Source organism: Notamacropus eugenii, chromosome 1 (assembly GCF_028372415.1).
Source record: "Notamacropus eugenii isolate mMacEug1 chromosome 1, mMacEug1.pri_v2, whole genome shotgun sequence".
NCBI classification, from domain to species: Eukaryota; Metazoa; Chordata; class Mammalia; order Diprotodontia; family Macropodidae; genus Notamacropus; species Notamacropus eugenii.
The window spans coordinates 597327871-597343879 of NC_092872.1; the positions used below are offsets into that span (position 1 = coordinate 597327871).

General features: G+C 38.4%; 1 pseudogene; it reads right to left on the reverse strand.

The window, feature by feature from the left end:
* Positions 1-9966: 9966 nt before the first annotated feature.
* Positions 9967-10506, reverse strand: LOC140527865 (ubiquitin-conjugating enzyme E2 C-like; annotated as a pseudogene).
* Between the last annotated feature and the right edge of the window lie 5503 nt (positions 10507-16009).

A 16009-nucleotide genomic window follows, 5' to 3' on the forward strand; every position in this document is an offset into this window, starting at 1 on the left:
TTTTTTGTCTGGGTCTCAGTTTCCTGTCATGTACGATGGTAATATGTCTCCTTTTGGATCTAAATCAACTATTAATTGTTTTGTTTTCCAGAAAGAATACCACAAGCTAGTTTGCTACAGTATGAGGGACTCAGGTGAGATGAGATATCAGAGCTCCTGAAAGTGAAGGTTGTTAAACACTGAAATGAGTGCCCATGATATCTTCTTGGGAAGTCACTGAAATTTGGAGAGATTCATAACCTTCTAGGTTGAAAGTAAATAACGGACAGTTTGAAAGTCAGGGGATAAATTAGAGGGCTTTATCTTTTCTGTCTGTTGTTTTGTCAGACTTTCTTTTTTCTCCTACAAGAAGATGATAGGAAGTTATTTCACTGGCTATTCTAAGGGGTTTTAAGAATTTTGTTTGTTATAACATGGTATCAACTATTGTAGAGGACCTTGAGAACAACTCTTAAGATATCCGATAGTCACCCTTTGGTAGAACAAAGTCTCATATAATCAGAATGCCTTGGGTATTGTAATTAATTACATTTTAAGAGTAACTTAGAGTGTGTCAGAAAGTCCTTTTTCGTTTCAAAGCCTATTGTGAAAAATCTCTCTAATTTGTCCATGCTCTTGCCATAGTAATGATAGTACATTGGAGGTAACAATGTTTCCTGGATCATCTAGGATTATTTACTTCCTCAAGGTTATTGTCATTCTAATCACAAATTCTCATTTATAGCACTATAGGTACTGAAGGTACTGAAAACTAAGCTGTATCTGTTTTTATCCAGGACATACCATGGAAGTTTTTTAAAAAAATTCCTTATCCTTGACATGAACTCATTTTCTGAATTTTCCTCTTTCTATTCAAAAGGTTTTGCAGAATATCTTATTTACTTTAAGGTATGGTCAGTTGGTTCCCAAGTAAGGGTTTGGGAAAAAAAATCACTGGTATGAAAATCAAGGCACCTGGATTTTTGTTCTGATATTTCTTTCCACTCATAAGAATCTTAGCTCACATTTATATACCTTTTCTCTAGCTGTGTGATTTTGAGCAAGTCATGCATTGTAGATTTAAAGTTGAAAGAGACCTAGAGATAATTTAATCCAACCCCTTCAATTTACAAATGAGTAAACAGACACAGACAGGTCAAGTGACTTGGTTGCCACACATATACTACAGAGCAAAGTTAGCTTTGGAAACTAAGTCAGGCAACTCTGAATCCAGTCTCTTATTACACCATGCTGTCTCTACTGCTCTGTACCCAAATTTTTTCTTTTGTGAGATAAAGTGTTTGGTGCCTCTAAGGATATGTTCAGCTCTAACATTCTGTAACTCTTTGATTCAGTTTCCTCATCTATAAAATAAGGTGTTGGATTAGGAGGCCACCAAGTGTCACTTATGGCTCTAGGATCTTGGTACTAGACTTTGCTATGGTAATTAAGTTTCTTGGGTCCTGATTGGTGTACTACTTCTTTGTCACTGTTCCAGGGAAATGAATGTGCCTTCCTCTGTTTCTAGGCAGTGACTTAGATCCTGGAAACAACCGAATACTAAAAAAGGCAAGTGAATGTCTTTGTGTTGGAGTCTACACTCTTTTCACACATCTCTAAGCATTTGAAAAGAAAAAAAAATTTAGCTATGTTTCCAACCACTAAATTTTCAAGCAGTATTATTACTATTCACTATTTCCTAAAGACTATCAGTATGCTTTACTGATTTTATTAAGAAAAGTAGATGATTTACGTATTTCCTTGTTATTTCTTGATCAAAATGAGATAATATTTGTAAAGTGCTTATCAAAATGCTTAATTCATAGTAGGTACTTAATAAATGCTTATTTCTTTCTCTCCTTGTCTTACCATCTCTGTATACTATAATATTTTTAGAGTGGATAAACAAAATAAAACAAACAAAAATAAAGAGACCTACTAATCCTCCCATTTCTTCCTCCCCCTTCCCCCACTTTAAACTGGTGCTGGAAGATCCCAGACTTATGTTAGGAGTGATTATTCCAGTAATAGACAGAAGTGGTCCAGAGTGGGGAGACATAGAAATGAAAGAGACAAAGAAAGTGAGAGTGGAGTGGGATGAATTGAAGGCGATAAGATATGTAGAAGCAGCATAAAGAAGCATCTTAAAGATGAGGACCAGATGTCTGAAATTGCTACAGAAGGCAGCAGGGAACTGGTGGAAGAGAATGGTGATGTTGGAAAATCAGGAAAATGGGAACTTGTCTTGGTAGAAATTCTTAGGCTGGACAGGATAGAAAAGAAAAAAGAAGCAAAGGGGATCTGGGAAGAGGAGGTGTGAGGAGACAAGATGATAACCACAGTCATATGTATCTGAGGAGAATGCAACCTGTTTGGTTTGGATCCACTTATCTTTAACTCAAGAAAATTTTCTTTGGTGAAACTTATCTGTTACATGTGAACCAGGTGAGTCTATTTTAATAAGCTTCAAAAGCTGAACTCCATTTCTTTCAAAAGCTGGTCTGTCAAGCAAGGCATCCAGATTCTCCCTTTAAACAGCCACACTGGAAACTACATTGACGATTTTAAAAAGGCTCATCTTTGAACATTTTATTGGAAATTCATCTCTATCTTGTCAGAATCCTTCTCCCCCTTCTCTTCTTTCCCTTCCTCCTCCTTCCAACAGTTGTCTCCACACCCCCACCACCATGGTTGCCTTTTCCTCACTAATATCTGGGCAGGTTAAAACGCATCTAACTGAGGAAAACCAGTAGAACACAATCCTGAAAAAACCTGGAGATTTGTTAGTTTTTGAGCAGTTTCTAAAGTTGGCCAGACACATGCTCTCACCTCCACTTACTGGTATTGAGGTGTGGTCCTTTACGGGTTGTTGCTAAATACATAAAGAAAACTTGTTCTCCAAAGGAGCCTTTACTGCTAGAATGACTTCTTGGGCGTGGAGGTCGTTCCTTCTGGTATCATAGTCTAGGTTTTACCATGTTGGAACGAAACTCTACAGGGTGTTTTGAATGCAGGCATCAAGGTTGTATTAAGGTCTGAAAATCCACATCCATGAATATGAATAATTGAGCTCATTCTGCAACCAGTACTTTGCCATGAGCTAGTTAGGGACAAGTCCTCCATTTAAAGAGCACACTTAGAATGTACTTTTTCAAAGATGGAAAACAAACAAAAGCTGAGATATGGAACCACCTTCTCACTTAGTGAAGGGAGCAGGGATGTGGGCCTCTCATTTGGCATTGCCACAGAGCACACACACCTGGGGTGAGCAGATGGCTCCCTGCTGCTACTGTTGCCCCACAGTCTGGCTGTATGCAAAACCTGACTCTTCAAGTCAGGGCTTCAAATACAGCAGTTAAACAGGTGATTATGCCTTTGAAGAAAAGCTCTTGGTTGAGTCAAGTGTGGTTCCTTTTTACACAGGAAGCATGGTTAAGTTGAAATTTTTCTGAAGAAGGCTTTCAGACAAGGATTGTGAATATCTTGTTTCTAGAGCTCAGGACAGTGGGGAGGAGCAGACAGCAATGTTGTATTATCTCAGGTTCCCAATGGGAACTGTGAATAGGTGCCCAGCTTAATTTTCTGTGTCTGGATCTTGGATCTCATACTCACAACAGCTACCTTTGACAGTCCCATGCTAGGAGGTTCTATTTTTAATGTGAATTTTTCAAAAATATGATTATTCTTCAAAATGATTTAGATTAAGCAGGTTTGTCTGAAATATACAAACTTTGTGCCCAATAACTGATGGCAAGCTGATGACAAAATCTTGAAACGGTGTATTAATTCTAAATGTGTGAATATAGTGGAGGATAGGAATCTAATACTCTAGCAAGGTGGAAATATGCTATTATTTCAGAGAATCAGCATTACTTGGTACTAAATGACTTGTGGTAATGACATACTGTAAAATTAACATGACATGAAAGCCAGAGCATATTTTCTTAAAACACTAAAATGGATGATGTTTAAGCAATATTTTAACTCTAGGGATCAGACCATTTGGAAAGTAAATGAATCAGAAACTGAAAAGCAGCTAAGATGTTAGTTAGAATTACATAAACAATTTGGATTTTGTTCAAGATTAATGCTGGGGTGTTTTTGAATTTTCTCCCAGGCGATTCTGCTTTGTTTTTAAATAATTTGAGATTCTCTCAATGACATCCTTGCCTTGTATCTTTCAGGAGACTCCTTATTTACCAGTAAAGATGTTTCTCTTTCTTGAGGATACTTAATTTAGCTGTGCTTGAAAAAGGTGGCAGACCATGAAGAGCTAAAGAGAGAAAGTGAAAGGTTGTATTTCTAAGTGACTAAAAGGAAAATAATATGAGTTCCCAAATATTGCTTTTATTATTTTAAAAACAAACCATCCAAGTATTTAAAACACTTAACTGTTAATTATCAACATTGCACAGTCTTCACTTTCAGTTTTTATTCTAGATAAATTTCTCTCTGACATCTACCATATTCTAGTCATTTTCTCCCTACCTATGCATAGGTACTTAGGGGCTATAAGCTCATTTTAGTATGATCCAAGAAAGTAATAATGTACTTTAATAAAATCCTTATAGTTTGGATTTTCTGTTTCTTTGGATTAGTCATTTTTAAAAAATCTATATCACTATTCCTCACCATTAACACTGAAGATGCTAAAGACCGTTGGATTTAGAGTGAGAAAACCTTGGTTTCTGGGTCCAACTCTATTACTTATTTGCTCCAAATTTCAGGTTCCTTTTCTGGAACCTGCAATAATTGCTACAATACCTAGTTTACAGGGTTGTTTTGAGGATTCTATGAGATAATGTGCTTTACAAACCTTAAAGTGATATGTAAATGGTAGTTTTTACTGGCTTGACCATCACTTTTTTTATCCATGGTGGGATAAAGGGAAGAAAGTGCCCTTAAGGCAGCATGCCACATTGTTATATCAGGCCATTTGATGTCTCTCTCTGTGTGTGTGTGTGTGTGTGTATGTGTGTGTGTATGTAGTGAGTATGGTACAGGAAGCCAAGAAAGCATGGGAGTGGCATAGTTGAGGCCCAAGAATGATATAGCAGCATCTTCAGGGATGGGGCACTCTCCTCTCTAGAGACAATAATAGACATTTTAAGTGGTACTTTAAATTTTGAAGAGGGATTTACATACATAATTCCATTTGGGTCTCACAACCTCTTTGTGAGATAGAGACCACCAGTATTGTTATTTTCTATCTTAATACAGATGAAGAAAGGGGTTCAGGAAAGTTAAGTGACTTGCTTAGGGTCATATGATTAGTAAGTGTCCGAGGCAGGATTTGAAACTGGGTCCAGAAATTCCAAGTCTAACAATTAACGTCAACAATGTTTCTTCAAGTATCTATGCTCTGGAGCTGGAAGGGACTTCAGGGGCCATTTCGTTGACCTCCCTAATTTTACAAATGAGGAAACTGAGGCCCATGGAGGTTAATTCATTTGTCCAAGTTCACATGGTAGAAAGTGTTCTTTCTGGATTCTCTAAGTTCATAGCCAGCGCTCTCCATTGCATCACAGTGCCAAAGGGGCTTTGGGCAAGTTACTACTATTCTATGACCTTCAGTTTCCTCACCTGTAAAATAATAATTGCCTTACAGGGTTGTTATGAGGATCAAGTCAAGTAAAGTATATGAAAATGTTTTCTAAATTATAAGCTCCAATAAATGTAAGGTGCTATTATTTCATTTATTGTTATTACTAACTGTGATGCTGGGCAAATTACTTAACCTCTTAGTCTCAGTTTCCTTATCTCTAAAATGGGCATAATAAGAACGCTTTCTTCACAAGGTTGTTGCAAGGAAGAAATGACATTAAATAGAAAGCTCTTTGTAAACCTTAAGTATATTAAATGTTAGTGAATAATTTCAGCTCTATCTGACTCTTTGTGACCCAATTTGGGATTTTCTTGGCAAAAGATACTGGAGTGGTTTGCCGTTTCCTTCTCCAGTTCATTTTACTGATGAGGAAAGTGAGACTAACAGGGTTCAGTGACTTAACCAAGGTCACACAGCTAGTGTGTGAGACCAGATTTGAACTCAGGAAGATGAGTCTTCCTCAGCCCGGTACTCTTATCTATTGCACAATCTAGCTGCTACTCAAGTGTTATTTTTTGTTATTATTACTACTATTATTGTTACTAATATTGCTTTACTCTTCTTCCTTTTCTTTTTTGCCTTCTATTTCTTTCTTGTCATTCTATGTTGAAATGCTTGAGGATTTGGTTGTCCTAGTAAGAGCTGGCAGTGAATAACATAAAGACCTCCATGGGTCTATTGACTTTTCTTATTTTTTTAAATTTTTAAAATTTTTTAATTTTTCATTTTTAACACAGTTCATATCACATAAAACAATTCCAACTTTTGGCCAGGTAATACTTCTTTGAAAGTATTTACAATATAGACCACAAATGAATTTTTTTTAACATTAACTAACTGAGATACAGATAATAACTATGTATGCTAACTTCACAAGCCCTTGACCTAATTGTCTCCACACTGTTACTAAGAATTAAAGGACCCTAACTTATTGTTGTTGCTCTAAAGTCCTAAGCCTGATAGCTTAATTTTAGACTTAACCTCGGATGTTCCCCTACCAACAATCTATAATTTAATGGATCTGGTATTAAGCTTACAAACCTTTTGACGATAGGAAATTGCCACTAACAGTAGGGACGTTGTGGGGAAACAATATCTCCCCAACTTCATGTCAGTTCCAGGCAGGAGTAGATTGTCAACTTGCATTCAGTCAGGCTTAAAGTCTGCCAGGTGTCAATGGGGAAATTGAGTCAGGAGAATCCTACCTCAGCCCAGGCTGAACAGCCGCTCTCCCACCCTTCCCATGAGATCACCTTTTGCAGTTAATACCAGCATCTCACAGGCTTACTGGCATCATAGATTGGAGGCTTAGGCCGCCTTCCTAGCTATCCATATCTGGAGTTGGACTCAGAGGAACAGTCAGTTAATAGTCTCATAGAATCTTAAAATAGCAAGTTCCAATAATCAGGTTTCAGATATGACTACAATTTCACATTGGCTAAGGAACATCTTTTGAGGCAAGTCTTAAGGGGCTTACATGCCTTTCTATACATGTTCTAGTTCCTGATTAAATGGCAATCATAAAATCAAATTTACCATTAAAGCCTTAACTTTTCCATCAATGCCAAATTTTACCCAAGGTTACCTGCCTTTAGGAAACTTAGGCTAAAATTCTTTCCCCAAAACTAAAGATGTCTGTGATTTAGTCTCAGTAATTAATTCAGTCAATTGTTTTAATTCTAATTGCTTTTACATCACTTTGTAACATGTCCAATGTTTCACCCCATCTCTTCCCTCCCCCCACCCCCTAATACCTTGCATTCTGATTACCCTTTCCCTCAATGTACCCTCCCTTCTATCACACCCTACCCTTCCCTTCTCCCCATCTTCTCTCTTTTCTTGTAAGGTAAGATAAATTTCTATACCCCACTACTTGTGTTTCTTATTTCCCAGTTATATGCAATAATAATTCTCAGTATTCTTTTCTAATACTTTGAATTCCAACTTCCTCCCTCCCTACCCATCCCCACTGAGAAGGCAAGCAATTCAATACGGACTCAATATGTGTCATTTTGCAAAATACTTCCATAATAATCATGTTGTGTAATTCTAACTATATTGCCTTCTATCCTACTCTATCCCCCCTTTTTTATTCCCTCATTTGACCTTGTCCTTCCCAAAAGTGTTTATTTCTAGTTACTCCCTTCTCCCATTTGCCTTCTCTTCTATCATTCCCTTCACCTCACTTGTCACCTCCTCCCCTACTTTCCTGTAGTGTAAGATAGATTTTCATACCAAATTTAGTGAGCATGTTATTACCTCCTTAAGCCATACGTGGAGAGAGTAACTTTACTTTTCCCCTCTCCCCTTCTCCCTTTTCTCCTTCATTGAACAAGATTTTTCTTATCTCTTTTATGAGTTATAGCCTGCCTCATTCCATTTCTCCCTTTCTCTTCCCAGTATTTTCCTCCCTTACCCCTTAATTTCTGTTTTATTTTATTTTATTTTTTGTGGGTATCATCTCTTCTGATTCAACACAGCCTGTACTCTGTGTGTGTGTGTGTGTGTGTGTGTGTATAATCCCTCCACCTACCCAAATACTGAGAAAAGTCTCAATAGTTATAAATATTTTCTTTCCATGTAGGAATGTAAACAGTTCAGCTTTAGAAAGTCTTTATGATTTCTCTTTCCTGTTTTACCTTTTCATGCTTCTCTTGATTCTTGTGTTTGAAAGTTTGAAAGTCAAATTTTCTCTTCAGTTCTGGTCTTTTCATCATGAATGCTTGAAAGTCCTCTATATCATTGAATGACCACTCATTCCCTTGAAGTATTATACTCAGATTTGCTGGGTAGGTGATTCTGGGTTTTAATCCCAATTCCTTTGACTTCTGGAATATCCTATTCCAAGCCCTTTGATCCCTTAATGTAAAAGCTGCCAAATCCTGTGTTATCATGATTGTATTTCCACAGTACTCGAATTGTTGCTTTCTAGTTGCTTGCAGCATTTTCTCCTTGATGTGGGAACTCTGAAATTTGGCCACAATATTCCTAGGAGTTTCTCTCTTCAGGTCTCTTTCAGCAGGTGATAGGTGGATTCTTTCAACATTTACTTTGCCCTCTGGTTCTAGAATATCAGAACAGTTTTCCTTGATAATTTCATGGAAAATAATGTCAAGGCTCTTTTTTTGATCATGACTTTCAGGCAGTCCCATAATTTTTAAATTGTCTCTCCTGAATCCATTTTCCAGGTCAATTGCTTTGCCAATGAGATGTTTCACATTATCTTCTATTTTTTCAAACTTTTGGTTTATGTCATAGCCATTAGCTTCCCTGAACTCAGTTCTCCCTTTCAAAGAACTATTTTGTTCAGTGAGCTTTTGAACCTCCTCCTCCATTTAAGTAATTTTGTTTTTTAAAGCTGCCTCCTTCTCCTCATTGGCTTTTGGATTTCTTTTTCCAATTGAGTTCACCTCTTTTTAAAGGTATTATTTTCCTCAGTATTTTTTTGGCTCTCCTTTAGCAAGCTGCTAACTTGCTTTTCAAACTCTTCTATTACCTGAGCTCAGTTTAAGTTCCCTTTGAAGGCCTTGGAGACAGGGGCCTTGACTTCCTGTGACAGTATGCCTTGTTCTTCCTCATCTGAAAGGATGGAAGGAGACACCTGTTCACCAAGAAAGTAACCTTCAGTGATCTTATTTTTCCCTCCTTTTTGAGCATTTTCCCAGCCAGCTACTTGACTTCTGAATCCTTTGTCAAGAGGATGGTCCTATTGTCCCTCCTCTCCCCAGTATCAAGTCTACTCAGCTGCTTGATTCCCCAGGGCTTTGGGTGGGGGTGGGGCCATCACTCAGGGCTGAGGTTTAGATCTGCTCCCTACTGCCAGAGACTTTAAGCTGAGCTGCCTGGACAGTGGATCCAGGTTCCTTCCTGGCCACTGCTGCTACTATTGCTGCTGTTGCCTGGGGCTATTGCTGGAAGAACCTCATTTCCCTCTCACCCAACTGGGAAAGCCCTCCCACACTGACCTTTGGAGATTTCTTTGTCCCTTGTGAGTTGAGGTCCCAGATGGGACCCTCCCTGCCAGGAACTCTGCCCTGGAGGTCTGTTCAGGTTCTGTTTCTCCCAGTGCCACATGGCCAGGGCTGGGCTCTGTTCAGCTCAGCATCCCGTGAGATAGACCTTTCCTGTCTGCCTTCCAGGTTACCTTTGACTGGAAACCTCTTTTTTTTTTTTTTTAAAGTACCAAAACTTTTATTTATACATTAATGTTGAGGGTTGGACTAGAGCTTAAGGAAAAAAAGAAAAAGGAAAACAGTTTATAATAGAATCCTGTACAGAAGAGAAGAGGAAGAAGACAGATTATGAGGAAGGGAAAAAGAGATGCACATGCACACACATACACATACACACAAGATGAAGGAAGGTGGTCTGGGCAGCCAGGGTCAGGGCTCTTGACTAGTCACCTGCTGTGTAGGTTTCCAGCAGGCACTTTTTAAAGGCTGTGGGGTTTGTCCAAAGTTCAGCAGCATGTGTGTTCAATGGGCTATCAATGTTGGGTTCTCCCAGCAGGCTCTGGATAGATAGCAGGATAGTCCTGACATCATACAGAGCTGACCACTTGTCCTTGAGGATGTCCAAACAGATATTGCCTTGGATGTCCACATTAGGATGGTAACAAGGTGTGACAAATTTCACTGTGGGAGTGTTGTATGGGTAGCCACTGGGGAATTCCAGGGAGAGCTTGTACCTTAGGTCTTCATACACTGTCCCAGCTGCCCCATGGATGGTCCCAACCCACTTGAAGAGATTGTCTGACTCTGGGAAGGCAGAAATTCCTTTGTCTCCAGACATTATTAGGGTCATCAATTCCTGCTGCAACCTCTTGCCTACGGACCTGCGGGCTGCGCTTGTCCCAGGCTCTGCCCTTTATGGGTGGTGGTGGCAGTGCTGGCGGCAGCTGGGTCATGATTCTGCAAGGCCATGGGGGAGCAAAGATCAGGAAACCTCTTTTTCTCTGTTGTTCTGTGGCTTCTGCTGCTCTAGAATTTGTTGAGAGTAATTTTTTACAGGTATTTTGTGGGCTGTGGGGTAAGTGCTAGGGTATATGTGTCTTTCTACTCTGCCATCTTGGTTCTGCCCCCCAGGGTCTATTGACTTCTCAACATTATCAGGAGTCCCAAGGTCTGGAAGCTTCTATACAAATTTTACAGTTTGAGAAAATTCGTTATGAATCTAGGACCATGCTGGGATCACATCAGCATGAATGAGAGTCTTTTACCCATTTTCTATCATTAGTGGAGTAAAGCAGTCCCATTTTGTCCATGTATAGTGTACAAGAAAGGAGAATCTTAAAGATGGTGTCTGAAATGAGATAATCCATGGGAATCTGGGATGACCATAGAAATTATTCAGTAGAACCTCCTTATTTTTCAGATGAGTAAAGTGCAGCCTATCAAAGTTAAAGGATATGCTCAAAGTTATATGAACACCTCTTTGGAGATGGACAGAGGGCATGGCATATGCCTCAGGAGATCTTGCCTTGCTAACTGTACCTTCTCTTTCTCCACTCTCCCAACAGTTACTGAACACACCACAGGGGTTGGTTAAAGGGTCTTGAATATGGTCATTCTAAGGGAAAATCATTAGTCCCAACATCAGTGCATACTTTATTCCTTTTGTTTTCCCCCCTCAAGTGGCTGTCTTGTTGGAGAAAAATGAGGATGTTGGTTTTAGGAGAGGTAAATGTATACATAGAGCAAGGACATGTCTTGCCCTCTCAAGTTTCCATATAACCTCTGCTCCTCAAAGATGCATCACTAGGAACAGGAGGATTCAAGGATAAAAGTCCTTGTTGTGACCGTGTTAACACATAGCCTGTGACTACTTCCTTATTCTTCAGCCATTGTCTCAGGACTCATGAATGTATTTTAGAAATATTCTAAGTATACCACTTCCTACTGACAGGTTTGACTTCAAGAAGGGAGGTGATGATAACAATGATCTTGGGAGGGAGGATGGAAAATGTGTGTATGTGTGTGTGTGTGTGTGTGTGTGTGTGTGTGTGTGTGTGTGTGTGTGTGTGTATGATGTGGTTGGGGATAGGATATGGGAATGGCCAGATTTGGGAAAAGATTGAAGTGAGACTTCAGATCTTCTAGCAAGTTCCAAGAAGTTCACTCTTTTCTCATAGCTGGAGAATAACTAGGAATCTTTTACTTATAGCCCACAAAAACCCAGTGTCAATTCAGCACATTTCATAACTAAATTTAGTCAAGATGATTATTCGTCATTGTGCTGAGGAGAGAACAAACTGTTATCTCAATCCTCTATGCTTTAGTAGCTTGCTTTAGTAGCTTCCCCAGAGTCAGCCATGGTCTCATACATTCTGACTCGCTTATGCTTCTACAATACTATGTTCCATGACTGGTGAATAATTTGTAGGTTCATGTGGAGATCAAGTATCAATCAGACTGAAGGAAGGTCGCTAGAAAATAATAAACTGTAGAACTATTTGGACTTTCTAGCACATGCTCATGGAATCCTCACATATAGATGCCCGAAATATATATAAATATATAAACATATATTCATGTTAAAGATGTGTTTTGAGTCTACATTTGCTCAAAAGTCCCAACTGTTTTTTCCCCAATCAGAGAAAACCAGAGGGCAAATTAATTCAAAGCAAAAGAAATTTAATTGAAATAGAAAAACAAGTTAAACAACAAAGAAAATTCTTTCATAATACACTTGCCCCCCAAATGCCTACACTACTGGTAAGAGAAGGTATAAGACTAGTACACATGAAAAACCAGGGAAACTAATGATAATAATAACTTCACTTTGCAAAGGGCTTTATGTGTGTTATCTTATCTGATTTTCACAATGACTATGTAAGGAGGTGCTATTATTACTGTTATTGTTCCCATTTTATAGATGAGGAAACTGATACTGAGAAGTTAAGTGACTTGCCCAGGTCACACAGTTAGCAAATGACTGAGATAGGATTTGAACTCAGGTCTTTCTGTTTTTAACTTTAATACTCTGCAGGAATAAGAATAGGAGAGGAAACACATATATAGTTTGAATATTAGCACAACTCATGCTTCTGTGGCTAAATCTCACTTGGAACACTTGTCTATGCCCAAAATTATTGTTTGCTGTTTCTTCACAGAGCTGCTGATGTCAACTGCTGGTTTATTGGTGCCATCTTCTGGACTATTTTGTCTGTCAACTTGCAAGCTTCTCCCCACCCCACCTCCTAAATACACACACACACAAACACACACATACATAGAGTTGTGAGCTGTTGGTATCATGTTTTGGGCTGTCTTCTCTGCTGCACTGCCATCTCTTGGTTATTGAATGAATTACGGCTACTGGTATCTGGCTGAGCTGTCACTTTCTGGTTATCCTCTAAATTGAAACTGTTTTGCTGCCTCTTCTCCCCAGAGAAAAGTGGTCAGAGATCTTTAGTGAGATCACCTAAAACCTGAGACTATTTCATCTCTTTTGTGAGTCAGTTCTATAGCAGCATACAACAGCAGAAGTCTTTAAGTCAAGTCTCTTTTAAACTTTTTTTTTTTTTTTGCATCTCTCCTTCCCTTTCCCCTAGGTTGGTCTCATGTTTAAATTGAGATGAGAATATTCATTTATGCTCCAAAAATGACTCTGCTAAGCAGTACTGGGCATGTAGATTATTCTGGAATTTCATTTTAGTACAAGATTGAAGAGGAAGGTTGAAGTTACACACTTTGTCCCACACTCTTATAGTTACATTCAAATCACTGTTCTTACAATGTGTATAAACAGAGATCAACAATGGGAATTGAGAGCTGGAGTGATTTTTAGAGACCATCTAGCTCATTCTTTTCATTTTTCAGGTAAGGAAAGTAAGGTTTAGCAAGATGAATTGACTTTCCAAAGATCTTATAGGTAACAAATAGCAGGGTCAGGATTTGGATCCATCTAGTCTGAACCCAGATGCAACTCCTTTTGTACAGCACTACACTGTCTGAAACACTGCTTCAGTCCGTTTGGGGTAAATCAAAAACTAGTAGAGTTTCTATTGAGCTGTTTCACAGATCCAGTACCTCTTTGCTCTGGTCTTGACCTGATACTCTTTCTTTAATTTTTTTTTGACAGGGAGAAAATGAGCTAAGAAAAATAAGGCTAACAGAAGAGAACCTTTCCCTTTGTTCCTACATTTGGTGCCTTGTGCCACACCAATATTTATATAGACCTATCTTGGCTCAAAATGATGATCACTACTGATGTAACATAATTTCGGAAATCAGGTTAAAGGGAAATGCATGCCTAGTTTTAGGGAAAGTTAAAGAAGGGATTATAGATCATTAAGTTTAATTACATGACAAGGTAAGAACACTGTAGAACCATTATCCATAGAAGTACCTTCTACAAACTGAAAACACAGTAATGACTAATGATTCAGATTCAAGATGAAAGGACTTGTCAATTGAGATCCCACTGGAGCCAGACACATAGCATGCCATCATTTCGTTAGTGCCTTGGAGGAGAAAGTGAAGTGGGTTAATCAAATTCATTGTCTGTTTTACCTCTGCCAATTGCATAAGAGTTGATTTCTTCTTCTCAGCCTTAGTCTGCACCAAGTCAAGTTTCAGTAGAATCTTTTGGGACAAGAAGAGGTCAAGTGAGAGGAGTCTGGACATGAAGCTGTACTGTCCGAGAATTGGCCACCACTGGGATTTCAAAAGCTCAGTGAAAGAAAAAAGTACTACCAATTTCATTTGGGCAAAATGGGAGTTTAGCTTTGAGTGAAAGCACTTGTGGAAGTAGATATGAGGGTCAAAAAACCCCCATAAAACAGAAATGAGAAATTTGCAATAAATGTATTAATGTACGTTTACTCATTGTGTGATCTGGAGCAAATCAATGAACGATAGAGAGAGTTGGCTTCCTCATCACTAAATTTGTCATAAAGTTATATAACCCAGAGTCATGATTAGAGTTCCACTTTAATATGCAGATGTACCTCTGCACTGTTTGAAGATGAGGGCAGAGTTGTCATCAAATTATTAAATTTCAGTACACAAGTGAGGAATGAACAAATCTTTCCAGTATAATCTTTCTATTGTGACACAACAGAAAAAGTAACAAATAACATATAACAAATAATAAAAGTTATTGAAGCATACAGTAATAATAATAACTCAGGTCTTCTTCACTCTGAGTACTTTATACTATACAACCTCATCTGATTTCACAGGTGAGACAATTGAGGCAATGAGCAGTTAAGATCATGATCACATAGGATATATTGTAGGAGGTAATAGTGTATCACTACAATTCCTGACATACATCAATAACCCAAAGATATATGTTTATACTAGCAAGAAAGGATGAATTCTACACTGTGTCACAAAACTGGGGGAATATGAGAGCTTACACTGAATCTAGAAAATGCTAATGCATCTGTATCTTGTTTCACAGCACAACAACAACAGAATGGAACTGAGGCAGTGTCTAGGGGTGTGATAACTTTCTGGCATTATACTAATTTTCTTTGCCTGGTACTATTTGAGGAAGTTCCTTAACTAGTATACTTAGCAGAGACCCTTTATCAAATGTCTTTTAGACTTTACAGAAAGGGAAAGAGGGAGAGAAAAATGGAGGGAGAAGGAAAGAGAAGTTGAAGAAAATGAAAGAAGAGGAGAAAAGAAAGAGAGAAAGACTGAGTTGTTTAGTCACCAGAGAACCAAAGAATTCTATAGTCACAGGTGATCCAACTGGTACTACCAAAGAATAAGAAAGTGACTAAGGCATTGAGAATTGTTCAAGAAAGGAAGAATAGACAAACTATTAAGCTGGGTTAAGAGAACCCCTTAATACTCATTGTTATTGTTCATTTGTTGAGTAGTGTCCCACTCGTTGTGACCCCATGGACCATAGCACTGTGCATCGTTCTGTCCTCCACTATTTCCCATAGACTGTCCAAGCTCATGTTCTTTGCTTCCATAACACTGTCTATCCAGCTCATCCTCTGCCATCCCCTTCTCCTTTTGCTTTCAATTTTTCCCAACATCAGGATCTTTTCCAATGAATGCTGTCTTCTCATTATGTAGCTGAAGTATTTAAGCTTCAGTTTCAGTATTTGTCCTCCAAATGAGTAGTCTGAATTAATTTCTTTAAGTATTGACTGATTTAATCTACTTGCTTTCTGTCCAAGGGACTCTGAAAAGTCTACTCCAGCATCACAATTTGAAAGCATCAATTGTGTGGCACTCAATTTTTCTTACAGTTGCATACATTGGAAAAAAAGTAATAGTTTTGACTATATGGACCTTGCTTGGCAAGCTAATATCTCTGCTTTTTAGTATGCTGTCCAGATTTGCAATAGCTTTCTTTCCAAGGACCAAACATCTTTAATGCAGATGTGCCCATGTCCCATTTGAAGATGAGAGCAGAGTTGTCATCAAATTACTAAATTTCAGTAAACAAGTGAGGAAT